Consider the following 14,186-nt stretch of genomic DNA (forward strand, 5'->3'; position numbering starts at 1 on the left):
GCTCTCCTCTAGCATCTACAGCGGTGCCTAGCACATGGCCATTCGCATTTTCTACGGCGAATTTTCCGCATCCACCTACAATTCCAGGTCTCAGATGTACTTCGCACCTCCTTCCATCTCTTCACACCAAGGTCACATGGCATGGTTGGGTGGGTAGTATTGGGGACCAGGGCCCAGGGAAGCTGAGACTCAGCTTGCCTGGATGACTTTCGCGACAGGCCAAGTACGTGGTCAGCCGTGGTCGCGCCTGTGAGGACATTGAGTAGGGATGACAGTGCAACTCCAGACTCGACTTCGGCCCCGTTTTCCTTCGCTCTTTTAGTGTGTGGGATCGGGCTGAGTTCCCTGGCGCTCGGGGGAGTAGCGCGAAGGCGGCTGGCCCCCATCCCCCTAGAGCGTTGGGAGAACCGCTCGTGCCGGCTGCAGGCGCCTCCGCCCCTCTTCCCGAGACCAGTAGACGACAGAGATGTCCTGGCCGGGTCATCCCAGGTGGGGGTGACGCACCTGGAGGAGGCGTCCGCAGAGAGTTGGATAGAACCACGACAACGGGAGGACAGGGGAAGCATCACGGATTATCGCAGGCAGACACGTGGATCTGCACACGTATAACCATCGAAAGCTCTCGCTCACGGAAGGCAGAGCTTGCCTGGGCCCATGGATGGCAGTCCTGGACAGTCTATACTGGGCAGTCTCCCAGGAGAGAGTGCGGTGGTTGATTCCAAGTCAGGATGGTTGCAGCGCGGTTGGAGCGCTTGGCAAGTGAAGACTGGACCTGTGGGTGGGGCCGGGGCGGAGCTGGCTCGGGGGCGGGGCATGCGGGGGGCGGGGCCAGGTGCTGGGTTGTCTCCGCCTGTTAAAAGGCAGCCGCGGAGCCCCGGGCGCCGGGAGCGCGGAGCAGCGTGCCCACCCGCAGGACCAGGTGCGCACCCGGGAGTGGCGGGGCGAGGGGGGTCCCAGGATCGAGATTAGGCGGCGTAGGGTTGGGGGCTTTGGGAATTCCGGACCTCAGTGCCCCGGAACAAGCACTAGAGTCTGGGCAAACTTGGCGACTGAGAACTGGGCTTTCGTGCCCTAAGGCTGGGGCACTAAGGGGATCCTGAGGTCTGAGAAAGACCTGAAGTTCGTGCCAGGCTGGCACGGGGAGCGGCGAGTTCCTCGGGGCTCAAACAGCTGAACGCAGAAATGCTGCCCCGGCAGGGTGCTCCGCATTTGAGCAATCAGAAGCTTTTGCGTCCTTCCCCAGTCTGGGCGCGGGAGGAATAAGACAGCGAAGGATTGGCTCTCGGAGGTGCTGAGGTCTTCTGGGGGTGGGGTGTGTGTAGCCTTGTTATCTTGTAGGGCCCATGTATGGTCACCTGCGAGGATGGAGTTGGATCTTTTAAGTGGAGTTTTTTCTTTTTTCCTTGACTTAAAAACAAAAAACAAAAAACAACTTACCGATTATTTTAGACCTGGTTGACCCTAGCGCACTGGACTTCCTTTTTCAAGAAAGCCCTTTCATAGATGTCCAGATGAACCTGGGAGACAAGCATCTAACTGAGGAGGGGGCTCAAGGAGTAGTTTCTACTGGAGGAATGAGGAGCCCCACATCTGTGGGTGGTGGGTGGAGAGGGTTTCAGGGGAAGTATGTAGGAGGAAACATCATATGGTCTCCAGGGAGCAGGTGGACACTGTCCCCTCCCCACCATGGATCACTGAGATGGAGACCCAGGCTGCCTGGGCTGGGGGATCCCTGAGTCTGTGAGCCCAGGCCCTTCCCGCATCTTGTCCTCCTTCTCTTCCTCCTCCGTGTGGTGAGTGAGTCAGCCAGCCTCCTGTCTGGGCTCAGTTGCAGCCAGAGGGGCCAGAGCCCAGGCAAGCAGTTGGGCAGGCATTTTCTGAGCATTGCAAAAGCTCTCCTGGGCAGAGTTCAGCTCTGCGCCAGCTCCCTGCTGGAAGCCGGTGGTGGCCACTCCTGAAGGGGACACAGCACAGCAGTGATTATGGGATGGCTATGGTATGACTCCAGGATGGGTTGACAGTGAAGGGACTGTGGCTTTGTGGTAAATCTACATCTCTTATTCTCCTCGGATCAGGAGGTGCATCCCAGCACTGCAGACTTTTCCAGTCCCTCATTCCATGTTTGCCTAGATATCTCGTTAGCTGCCAGTGTCTTAGTGGGATGGCTATGCACAAGAAATCAGGGAAGATTCTGGGAAGAGAGAAGCCATGGTGTTGGCAAAGGTTTTAAGTTGGGCTGGGAAATAGGTTTGCTGAGGTGGAAATGGATTATCTGGACACTGGAGCCTCGACTCTGTAAACCAAGAGTGTCATGTTTGGGGGAGACCTTCCCCATCGCATCCTTGTCAAAGTGCTGGAGGAGATTGTAGGTCCTTCTGAAATGGTGTCAGACCAGGAGGTTGTTACTAAGACTTCACATTTCTGTCTGACTTTTGTTTTGGGTGCTTCCGATCCTTGGGCAAAAGTAGGAGCCCCAGAACTCTTCCCGCCCCCCACCACCACCATGTCAGTAGCCTCTCTGGACCCATTTGAGGAGAACACACAGCCAGGCCATGGGGCTGACTCAAACTGCAGAAAGCTGGGGAATTCACAGTATGTGCTCTGGCTAGGTCCCATGGCTTCAGTTTGGCTGTCCCTGATCAACCACGACTTGGACCCTTTCCAGGGTAATGGATAAGAAAGGAGGAAAGAGAAAAGGCATAAGAAAAGAAGAGAGCGGGAGAAGGAAGAAGGGGAAGAAGAGGGCTAGGAAGTTTTTCTGATTCCTCACAGATCTTCAGCCAAGGCTGTCACTTTATTCAAATAAATATTGTAGAAAGTCTGATGCTGTGTGAGGTGCCCTGATTACTTGTGTTTGTGAGTTCTCAGTCTTCTTTCCCTATTTGACCTCAGAATTAATCTCCTTTGGAGACTGAGTCCCAGGGGAAACACCAAGAGGTCTTCTTGGACTCCCACCCTCTACTCCCAGAGCAAATAGCCAGGGCCAATGCCAGTGCCTTCCACATTTGGAGGAAAGCCTGGGGTCTCATGGGCCAGACCAAGACAGGAGAAGGACTTGCAGTTGTTCATTTCTTTACCCCACATCCTGAGAAGGCAGCAGCCGTCCTGCCTGAGAACCAGACTTTCTCTAGAAACCGGCTGGTGCGTACATCCAGCATGTGGGTTCCAGTGGCCAGAGAGCCAGAGTCATGAGCACCTGGAGGTCTGAGCTGGGATGGCTCTCCAGTGTGTTGCTAACAGGATGAGCTATAGGAGCTCCAGCTTTCCATTTGTCACTGTTTATGTGGGCTTCCCTGGTGGCTCAGATGATAAAGAAACCACCTGCAATGCAGGAGACCCAGCTTCGATCCCTGGGTTGGGAAGGTCCCCTGGAGGAGGAAATGACTACCCACTCCAATATTCTTGTCTGGGAAATCCCATGGACAGAGGAACCTGGCAAGCTACAGTCCATGAGATTGCAAAGAGTCAGACATGACTGAGTGACTAACACTTTCACTTTTCTTTCATGTGTGTTTTGGCTGCAGGAAAAGACAAGTAAGCAAATGATAACATTTGCTTCAGAGCTTCTTGTGTGCCCAGCATGGTACTAGGTCCTTTGAGGGATGACAGGGAGCAGAATGCACCAGATTGGGCCTCCTCTCGCTAGACGGTCTGAGCCCAGGCTTGGCAGTGGGTCCTGGGCCCTCCCTCCACTACTGTCCTGTTCTTAGGAGATCCAGCTGGGCAGAAGCCGGCCAGGCTGTCGCTTGGGACCGGTATGGTCTTGATACTTCTAGTTACACTTTGCTCTGATTCCCCATTGACTTTCTGTGTCAGTCCCCTCTTGGATGTGCTAGAGAGAGTGATTGTATAATTTATTGCCCGAACTGGGACCGAAAGAGGTGAGATGAATAGTTCTGTCGGGACAATAGACAGAAACCCAAGTTGTTCAGGACAAATTGGAATATTAAGGCATTCTAACGAACCCCACCACAGACCCCATGGAGGCCCTGGTGTGGAAGGAAAGACAGCCGAGTGTGGGCTTAATGAGGAGAAGATGGGGGTGGGGCTTAATGATGAAGGGAAGTCGGGGGTAACCTGTAATGCGGCATTACCGCCAAGTGCAGTCTCACCCTGAGGACGGTGCTGTTCCTCACTCCCCTCTCTCAGGACCAGCCTACCATTCACTCCCTTTCCCTTCCCCATGACTTTCCTACACCCTTGACTTGTGACCGGCCTCACCTTTGGTTTTCCTGCTCCACCGCTACCTCAGACAGGGACAGGAAGGCCTGCCAACTCCCCTTCAGGTGCCCCTGGGGGAACCGGGATTTATCCTGGAGACAAGACCCAGCCTCACGCTTCCTCTTCCCTTTTCACCCAAGTCTACAGCCTCTTCATTCTGTCCATGCATCTTCCCAGACCTCCAGGGGCCATGCCGTCTGGCAGGAAAGCTCAGGATTCACGTGGGTAGACAACCAGAAACGGAAGGGTAGTCAAACCTTGCCATGTGGATACAGGGCACGGGTCACTTGTAATCAGGTTCCCAGGATATAGTAAGTGAAGTGGAGGTAGGAGCCGAGAGAAGCTGCAGAGCAGGCGATGGAGTCGGGTCCCCTGGACGCTGGAGTTTGACTCTTAGCAGGTCTGACTATTGGGGAAATGGTCCAGGGTGGGGACAGACTGTTGTTGCTCAACCCAAACTAAAAGGCGTTGGTGGCAGTCGCTGCATCCTGAAATGGTGACATGTGGAAGAGAAACCGCCTTGCCGTCTGAGTCCTGTGTCTTGGTGGCCCAGATGTTCAGGGTGGGTTCCCTGGAGAATCCCCAGAGGTTCATTCTGAGAGTGACGGGGATGTGGGGGTGGAGCCTCCTTGATGACTGTGTGCAAACACTGTCTACTGTGGCAGGAAGGAAGTCGTTCTCATCATTGGCAAATGAAAAGGGCAGGTGAAGACCTCTTGGGAAGTCCTACCCTTTGAAACAACTTGTGGGGAGGGGAGAGGAGAGACCTCCTGGGGTGGCAGGGGTGACAGGCTGGTGGGTACATGGCAGGAGCCAGAGGCAAAAATAGCAGACTCTCGAGGAGTCTGAGCATGTGTCATGCCTTTGCAAACCTGCTGGACAGGTCCCGTGCCGAGGAATAGACTGAGCAGTGTTCCCAGAACCAGATGCCACACAAAGTCCCCATTCTGCACAGGGGAGAGACCTGGTCCTGAGCAGGGCGTTGGCAGCCACACTGGCGGGAAAGTGTAGCGTGGGCAGCACCCTGGAAAGCTGCTCCTCTCACTGGCCTTCTGAGGACAGGTGTGACTTTCCAGGCCCTGTGGAGCACCCACGAGGCCCAGAGCTCTGCTAGTGAGATGCTCAGTGTGTGCCACCTGCTGGCGCTGAGGCTGTAGCTCCAGGAACAGCGACTCACCTCATGCTTGGCTCCATGGTACCAGGTGGAGCACGGCCTCCCAGACCTGCCAGAGCCTGTGACATGGGAACCACAACCAGGTTCCATTTACAGATGGGAGACCAAGACTCAGGGAGGTTAAGTCAAGGTGACACAGCTGGTGAGTGGGAGAGTCAGGACCCACACTGGGTCTGTCTTAGCCTCCGGGCAACCTGACACCTCTGTTCTCAGCAGGCGGCCACAGGCACGCGGGGCCTGCCTTGCACATCATACGTGGGCCTGCAGAAATGTTCCTGAGTGGCAAATTTGGACTTACACACCAATCTGAAGGAGGTGACCTGGGAGTGAGTTCAGTCTGCCCAAAGGTTACTCTGGGGACAGTGGTCTCTCAGAAGAAGTCCCCCTCTGCTAGAGCCTCAGACCTTGGTGCCTGTCCCACTTTCTTGGGTTCCTTACTTGGGTAAAAACAGCAGACAAGAACCCGTGTGGAGAGATTGCATGGATAAAACAAGACTTAGATGGCCTGGAAGGCAAATAAACTCAATTTCAAACAAGTCACTTTATTGGTGAGCATCTAAATGCTAAGTCTACTAAGGAAGAAGAGACCATTGTCCCATAGGTCAACTGGGAGCTAGTCTCACTTTGTTTACCTCTTCCTCTCCTGGCTGTCCCTTAAGGACACTCCTGGACCTACACACATGCAAAGAGAATTGGATTCCAGCCTCACCTGACAGCCTCTGCCAGACACTGTGCTGATTACTCTCCTTGTCTCCTTTCATCTTCCCAGCTTTTCTAGCTTTTCTTTGAATTAAGTTACTAGTACAGTAAGCCCCCTACATGCTAGTGAATTCTGTTCTGAGAGCACATTAAGTCCAATTTGTTTGTAAGCCCAACAAAGTTTGCCTAGGTACCCAACTAACAACAATCAGCTATATTGCACTGTACTGTAATAGGTTTATAATACTTTTCACACAAATAATATATAAAAAACAAATACAAAATATAAAGAAAACCTTTTTAATCTTACAGTGCAATACCTTGAAAAGTACAGTAGTCTGGTACAATGGCTTGCTGGCATACAGGGACTGGCATCGAGTGAACAGGCAAGAAGAGTTACCAACTAGAGGAGGGAGAGGAGGTGGGAGACGGTAGAGCTGAGGGATCATCAACAATAGGAGATGGAGGGCAAGCTACAACTCCATTCACATATGACTGGATATGCGAATACACATTCTAATCTTCGAAAGTTCACAACTTGAAGGTTCGTATGTAGGGGACTTACTGTATTCTCTCCAGCATGTATATGGAAAACCAAGCTTTAAAGTAAAGATGCAGTAACCTGCCCCATACTGTAAAGTTTACCTGTGATTACCGTTCTATGGGCTTCCCAGGTGGCTCTAGTGGTAAAGAACCCTCCTATCAATGCAGGAGATGTTAGAACCTCAGGTTCAATCCCTGGGCAGGGAAGATCCCCTGGAGGAGGGCATGGCAACCCGCTCCAGTATTGTTTGGAGAATCCCATGGACAGAGGAACCTGGAGGGCTACAGTCCATAGGGTTGCAAAGACTCAGACACGACTGAAACGACTTAGCACGCATGCAGGCACTGCTCTACACCGCGTGCCGGTGTTGGGCCTGGCTGTGCAAACCACTCCAGGCACCAGAGCCTGGAGACAGTAGGAAGCACTCAACCTGTCCTTCAGTGGGATTCTCAGAGTTTCTTGGTGAATGAATGAAATCTCAGGTAGTGTTATTAGCAACCTCATAGGACAGGAGAAACACTGGATTTGAGTCAGACACACTTGGGTTTAAATTCTGGCTTTGTCACTTTGTAGCTTGTGACCTTGGGCATGTTTCTTGGTCTCTCAGAATCTCAGTTTCCTTTTCTGTAAACTGGAAGGAGAGTAACTCCCTTGCAGAGTCGTGTGAGGATTACAGATGATACAAGCCAAGCACTTGGCTCGAAGTAAGCCCTGGAAGAGAGAGTGTGTGCAGACACTCAGTAGATATTTGCTGAGGTTTACCTACCATGTGCCAGGCACTATGCAAGACACTGGCAATTTAACAGTACAAAAAGACTCTTGCAATTGTTTTAAATTTACTAGACCAGAAACTCATCATTGTGAGAGGGCGTTTTAGAATCCAGGAATGGCTAAACTCAGACTGAGTAACTTGATTTCTCTGTCATTGATGAGCTTAGAAAAGTTGTTTAGCTTCTCTGGGGCTCAGAGTCTTATTTTTTTAAACTAAATGTATCATATACACAAGAGTACAAGTAGTCCTATGTACAGATTAAAAAATAGTGTAATGTATGTGGTACCTACCACCCAGGTTTGAAGTGGAACAATTTCAAAACCTTTTAAAACCCACTTTCCTCTTCCCTTTTACATCCCCTTCCTCACTCTACCCACCAGCGAAACTAATATGAATTTTACTTAATGGGTCCTTGGTTTCCTTCGCAAGTTACCATCTCTGTTTTACAAACAATGTGTCTTTTGAGTTTACATACATGTGTGTTATCTGTGATGCGCTTTTTTCACTCAGTCTCATGTTTCTGAGATTCATCCATGTCGAAGCACACAGATATGTTGATTTGTTTTCACCACAGCGTTGTATTCTGTTAAGAATATGCTGCAATTTGTATCTTTCCTCTTGTTGATGAACATTTGGGCTCTTTCCAGTTTGGGGCTATTTGATCAGCTAATACTGCCGGGAATATGCTATGGTTGTCTTCTGGTGCGTGTGTAGGCATTTCTCTGGGCACATGGCATTCCATGTCTGGCACTACTCTATAGCACCAGCTGTCTTCCACAATGGTTGTACCAAAAACACTCCTTTAAGTAGCAGATAAAAGTTCTTATTGTTCTCCATCCTTTTTAACACTTGATATAATCTTCATTTCTAAAAGGAAGAAGTTACACTAGGTGAGCTTCCAAAGTCCCTTTCGGCTATAGTAATTGTATAATTTTCAACCTAAGGACCTGGTTTCTGGCTTTATGCATGTGCTTGTCTGATGTGTTGTGCACAGGTGGTCCTGTAAATGCCACAGCCTGACTCTGAGAGCCCCATGCAGGGTCCCCAGGTGCAGCTGAAGTCCTTCCTCACTGGGCTTCCACCAACAGTGGGGGATGGATCCAGCGGCTCCACATCCTCCCCACCACTTGGGGTTTTGTTCACTTCAACCAAAGGCTGATATCGGGGCTGAGAACATACCAGATGCTCAGTTAATACTTCCTGAATTGCCTTCCTGCCAAGTGGATTGGGAGGGATGGATATTTTCCCTGAGCACTGATTTTAAGAACAAGACGTGGAAGTATCAGAATTGTGTGTGTGCTGGCTAAGCAGAGCACATGGGGCTGGGAACAGTGGTGGGATTTACGAGTGTCTCAGGCTTCTTGATCATTTAAAGACTCCAAGTGAAGTGAATTGAAGTTAATAGTCTCCACTGACCAACTGTTCAGAGTCTGGCCTTGTTCTTTGACTCTCTAACTTGTCCGATTAGAGAGCAGGGAGTATCTGGAAGATGAATTGAAGAGAACAGAGGCAGTGCCGTGTGGAAAGGTGAAGAATGCCCACAGAGAACCCCTTCCCCTTCCAAGGGTTGAATATTTTGCCTGGGGGAGGATGGGTGCTGGTTTAAACGGTATTAGATGTATTCAGTGTCCTGGCAGCTATATAAACAGCCAGCTGCCCACCCACCCAGCCACCCACGAAACAAAAGAATGTGGCTGGTTGGGCAGTTGCATGGGCCACCCCAGCCCACAATCCTGTAATTACCCATCTAGTCTGTGCCTGTCAGCTCCAAGAGCAGGCGGGCGCCTGTGCCTTGGGCCTCATCTTGGTCACCAGGCCCAGGCTGGGCTCTGTGGCAGGGCCCCGCCTATCCTCAGCCACCCCCACCCCCAACTCTCCCTGAATGTCTCTCTCTACGCCAACCTTTGACCCTTTTGAGTCTAACATATTATATAATAGCTGATAATTATAATAAACCAAAAGGTTACTATAATTTTATATGGTCCAGGCACTGGGTTAAATGTCTTTCATGCATCTTTTCGTGTATGCATCTCAATAATCCTGTGAGGTAGGTAATATTGTTATCCCCACCATACAGATGAAGAAACTGAGTTCCAGGAAGTTAAAGGGCTAAATTTCTTGCCCCAAACCACCAAACTTCCAAGTGAGAGCTAGAACTTAAATTCAGGTCTTTCTAAGACCCGACGTGTGGTCATTCTTCCCCTGCCCACCGCCTTTTCTGCACAGGGTCCTGTCTCCCCAAGCCAGAGGGAGCTCAGGCTCCTCTGTCTCCTCCCCTTCCCTCCCCTTCCCATCTGAAGAGGGCTGGAAAGAGGCAGCAGGGGGTGCCAGTGGAGGGTGAATGGGACAGTTCCAGACCGGCCAGGGTGATGCTGCAAAACACCTTCAGGGCAGAGTTCTTTGTTCCAAAAGACTCTGAATTTCCGGACTTCTGCCAGAGGTGGGAAGTTACTTCTGCCCAGCCTCTTTGGCAAGCGCGCCAACTTCTTGGGTGCCCTGTTAAGAAGTGGGGGATGGGCTGCCTCAGGTAAAATTCCATTGTAATGATCGCCATCTGAGATCTGAATGGCTTTGTTGAAATGGAATTGTGCTAACCTGGGTGTAGGGAAGAACTCATAAATGAGAAACTGGAGGTGAAATGGAGTTAATTTCCCCCTCAGTGTCTCTCAGTAAGGCTCTGGGAGGGCGTAGAACCTAGACAGAGAAGAGTCAGATGCATTCCTGCTCTCCTTTGAAACCCACGCTCTCCAGTAGCAGGGCAGGGCTGGGAGGGGACGAGTCTATGGCTGTTCAGTTGTCCATTCCCCGCATTGTGCTGTGAGCCCTCAAGAACAGAACTGAATCCCATGTCCAAGGTGTCATCACTCCACGCGACACCTAAGATACCTAACTCATCACAGATACACTCAATAGTTTATTGGGTGGAAATAGGTTTGTAGGTAGACTGGGTCCCTTAAGCTAAAAAGGACAGTTGAAGGACAATTGCTTCATGTGACTAAAACATGAGATGAATCCTTCCAGTTATTGAACCGTTTTCATAATAACAAACACCAGCACTTACTGAGAAGGAGCCATGCACCAGGTGCTGTGCTGAGCACTTTACACACATCGTCTCATTTAATCCTCATAGACAAATGAGGTAGGCATTGTTATTTTTCTCACTGGATAGGTGAGGGAACAGAAGCTTAGAGAGCCCAGGTCATTGGCTCTAGTCACATGGCTGGCAAGGAGGGAAGGCAGGGTTTGTACCCAGGCAGGCTGCCTGGGCTTCCCTGGTGGCTCAGATGGTAAAGAATCTGCCTGCAATGCAGAAGACCTGGGGTTTGACCCCTGGGTCTGCCTGGAGAAGAGATTGGCTACCCTCTCCAGTATTCTTGTCTGGAGAACTCCATGGACAGAGGAACTTGGTGGGCTACAGTCCATAGTGTCACAAAGAGTTGGACACAACTGAGAGACTAACCAGAGAAGGCAATGGCACCCCACTCCAGTACTCTTGCCTGGAAAATCCCATGGATGGAGGAGCCTGGTGGGCTGCAGTCCATGGGGTCATGAAGAGTCGGACACGACTGAGTGACTTCACCTTCACTTTTCACTTTCATGCATTGGAGAAGGAAATGGCAACCCACTCCAGTGTTCTTGCCTGGAGAATCCCAGGGATGGGGGAGCCTGGTGGGCTGCCGTCTGTGGGGTCGCACAGAGTCGGACACGACTGAAGCGACTTAGCAGCAGCAGCAGCAGAGAGACTAACACACAGGCTGCCTCCCAGAACCTCTTTGCTCAACTGTCTCCCTGACCACAGAGCTCAGCTGTCACTGGGGGCTGGTTCCAGGGATGAGGGCCAGGTGGGTAACAGCGAGTGCAAACCCTGGTGGGATGGAGTGGAGGGCACAAGCCTGTTCTAGAGAGGCAACCCCACTTCAGGCCAGCAGGTTGCCTAGAATTGCAGAACAGTGTGGCCAAAATGTCCCTTTTTTTAATAGGAAGCTGGACACCCAGGTTTTTTTCAAAAGTGAAATCTCTCTATTTTTTTAGACACTGACAAGTGACTTAAAAATGTATACTCACTGGTGGTGATGGGGAGGGGGGTGACAAACCGAACTCATTCATGGTCAGGTTTAGCTTCCTGTGTATCCTCTGGTAGTTTCTTTTAACAGATGACTGTTACCTGGAGGGGGACTAGGAAAGCCCTAGTGTGCACAGAATTCATTACTAATGCCATGAGTGATCCCTCTCCATGGGTACAGTCCCATTGCATGATACTTCACAATGCAGAGTGCTTCTTCCTGGAGAGTAATAATGAAATCTTTCCATCTGATAGGCCTTGAATGAATCCTCCCCTTTCCTCCTTATCTTTCTCCCTCTCTCCTTCCTTTTCCCCTCCTTCCTCCCTTACTCTGTCTTCCCAGTCAGATATTTTTCCTATAGATATTAGAAGGAAAGTTCAGTGTAGAGAAAACAAAAGTTTCCTTTTCTTAATGGTCAAAGAAAAGATCTTGAGGCCAAAAAAAAAAGTGGCATTTTGGGGTTGGGCTTGGCAGTCAATGAATGATGCTTATCAAGCCTTGTCTGAAACCCTACCAGCACTGTGGGCTCTCCTGGGCTATGAGGATGTCATGCTACTTGCTGTCTTGTGACCTCACGGAGAAGGGCTCACTCTCCACATGTTACACTTCAGAATGTTTTCACAGCCTTCCACTGTGCCCCTGAATGTAGGCTTCCTCCCCCTCTTAAACACCTGGGAGAAGAATTGTAAACTAATAGCCAGCGTTGGTATGAAATATAACGGTTTTTGTAACATATGTTTGAATCTCAGCTGATACAGCACTCCTGTAAGATGGTGAACAGATATAGAAACCCCTTTTTGAGGCTTGGTTAAGTAGCAGTGTTTGATATTTTTTCCTTCCATTCCACAAGAGAGCAGTAGCCATGAAGGCCTGCAACTCGGAGTGCAGGAACCCCTGGCTCCCCCAGGCCTTCCCTTACTTGCCGCTCTCACTTCTCACCTGATATCCACAGGTAAGGGTGTGCGGTAAGGGGGACAGCCAGTAAGTCCAGAGCCCCTGACTAAGGTCTCCACCTCCCTGAAACTCCCACTCCATGGCATGGGCATGGAGAAGGCCCTAAATCAATGGATAGCTGGAGGCCAGCCTCCTCTCCACACCTCCCTCCACTGCCTGTTACCTTGAGCCATTGTTCCCCAAGCTGGGCAGAAAATAGCTCACTCAAGAGAATTATTTTTGTCTCTGTTAAACTTCAATCCTAGGCTCCTGATGAGCCTGGCTGCAGAATTGTTTTTCAGGCCAGGGGGAGTTCTGGGGAAAGTGAGGGGTCAGGGCATAAAGGGGAAGCAGTGGTTGGAGGGGTGCCACCTCTCCCCCAAAGGACCATGATGACCACAAGCACCGGCCCTCTTCCCTAGGGCGCTGCCAGTGGGCGGCCTGACTAGTGGCCAACAGTGTGCAGCCTGCCCAGCCAGCTGGATGCTGTTTCACTCAGGGCTCCTTTCACCAAGTGCAGGCCCTGAGCAGGTCCAGGGCTGTTTGCCTCTGCCCAGAATGTTGAGTGAAGGTAGTGGAAACTCTGTTACATGGTGTGGAGGTCCAGGTGGGCAGCTGGGGGGCTGCAGACGGCTGACTGCCAAGGAGGGAAAGAGGTTTTTGCATTGGAGAGCCGGGCTCAGCTCCTCCCATGCCCCGAGGCAGCACCAAATGGCACAGTTCAGTTCAGTCGCTCAGTCAGGTCCAACTCATTGCGACCCCATGGACTGCAGCACGCCAGGCCTCCCTGTCCATCACCAACTCCCGGAGTTTACTCAAACTCATGTCCACTGAGTCGGTGATGCCATCTAACCCAGCTCATCCTCTGTCGTCCCCTTCTCCTCCTGCCTTCAATCTTTCCCAGCATCAGGGTCTTTTCAAATTAATCAGTTATTCACATCAGGTGACCAAAATATTGGAGTTTCAGCTTCAGCATCAGTCCTTCCAATGAATATTCAGGACTGATTTCCTTTAGGATGGACTGGTTGGATCTCCTTGCAGTCCAAGGGACTCTCAAGAGTCTTCTCCAACACCACAGTTCAAAAACATCAATTCTTCAGTGCTCAGCTTTCTTGATAGTCCAACTATCACATCCATACATGACCACTGGAAAAACCATAGCTTTGACTAGACTGACCTTTGTTGGCAAAGTAATGTCTCTGCTTTTTAATATGCTGTCTAGGTTGGTCACAACTTTTCTTCCAAGGAGCAAGCATCTTTTAATTTCATGGCTGCAGTCACCATCTGCAGTGATTTTGGAGCCCCCAAATATAAAGTCTGTCACTATTTCTACTGTTTCCCCATCTATTTGCCGTGAAGTAATCGGACTGGATGCCATTCTCTTAGTTGTCTGAATGTTGAGCTTTAAGCCAACTTTTTCACTCTCCTCTTTCACTTTCATCAAGACACTCTTTAGTTCTTCTTCACTTTCTGCCATAAGGGTGGTGTCATCTGCATATCTGAGGTTATTGATATTTCTCCCGGTAATCTTGATTCCAGCTTATGCTTCATCCAGTCCAGCGTTTCTCATGATGTACTCTGCATAGAAGTTAAATAAGCAGGGTGATGATATATAGTCTTGATGTACTCCTTTCCCGATATGGAACCAGTCTGTTGTTCCATGTCCAGTTCTAACTGTTGCTTCTTGACCTGCATACAGATTTCTCAGGAGGCAGGTCAGGTGGTCTGGTATTCCCATCTCTTTCAGAATTTTCCAGTTTGTTGTGATCCACACAGTCA

The 14,186-nt window shown here is 50.4% G+C and overlaps 1 protein-coding gene across 1 annotated transcript in view; it reads left to right on the forward strand.

Annotated features, from left to right (window-relative positions):
* Positions 1-814: 814 nt before the first annotated feature.
* The window catches only part of VDR (vitamin D receptor), a 58,673-nt gene continuing 45,301 nt past the window's right edge, over positions 815-14,186 (forward strand). Inside the window, exon 1 of the mRNA XM_061416328.1 lies at positions 815-919. The gene's annotated coding sequence lies outside the window, so the exon portion shown is untranslated. The remainder of the gene's footprint in view (positions 920-14,186) is intronic.

The sequence above is a fragment of the Bos javanicus genome, chromosome 5 (genome assembly GCF_032452875.1).
Source record: "Bos javanicus breed banteng chromosome 5, ARS-OSU_banteng_1.0, whole genome shotgun sequence".
NCBI classification, from domain to species: domain Eukaryota; kingdom Metazoa; phylum Chordata; class Mammalia; order Artiodactyla; family Bovidae; genus Bos; species Bos javanicus.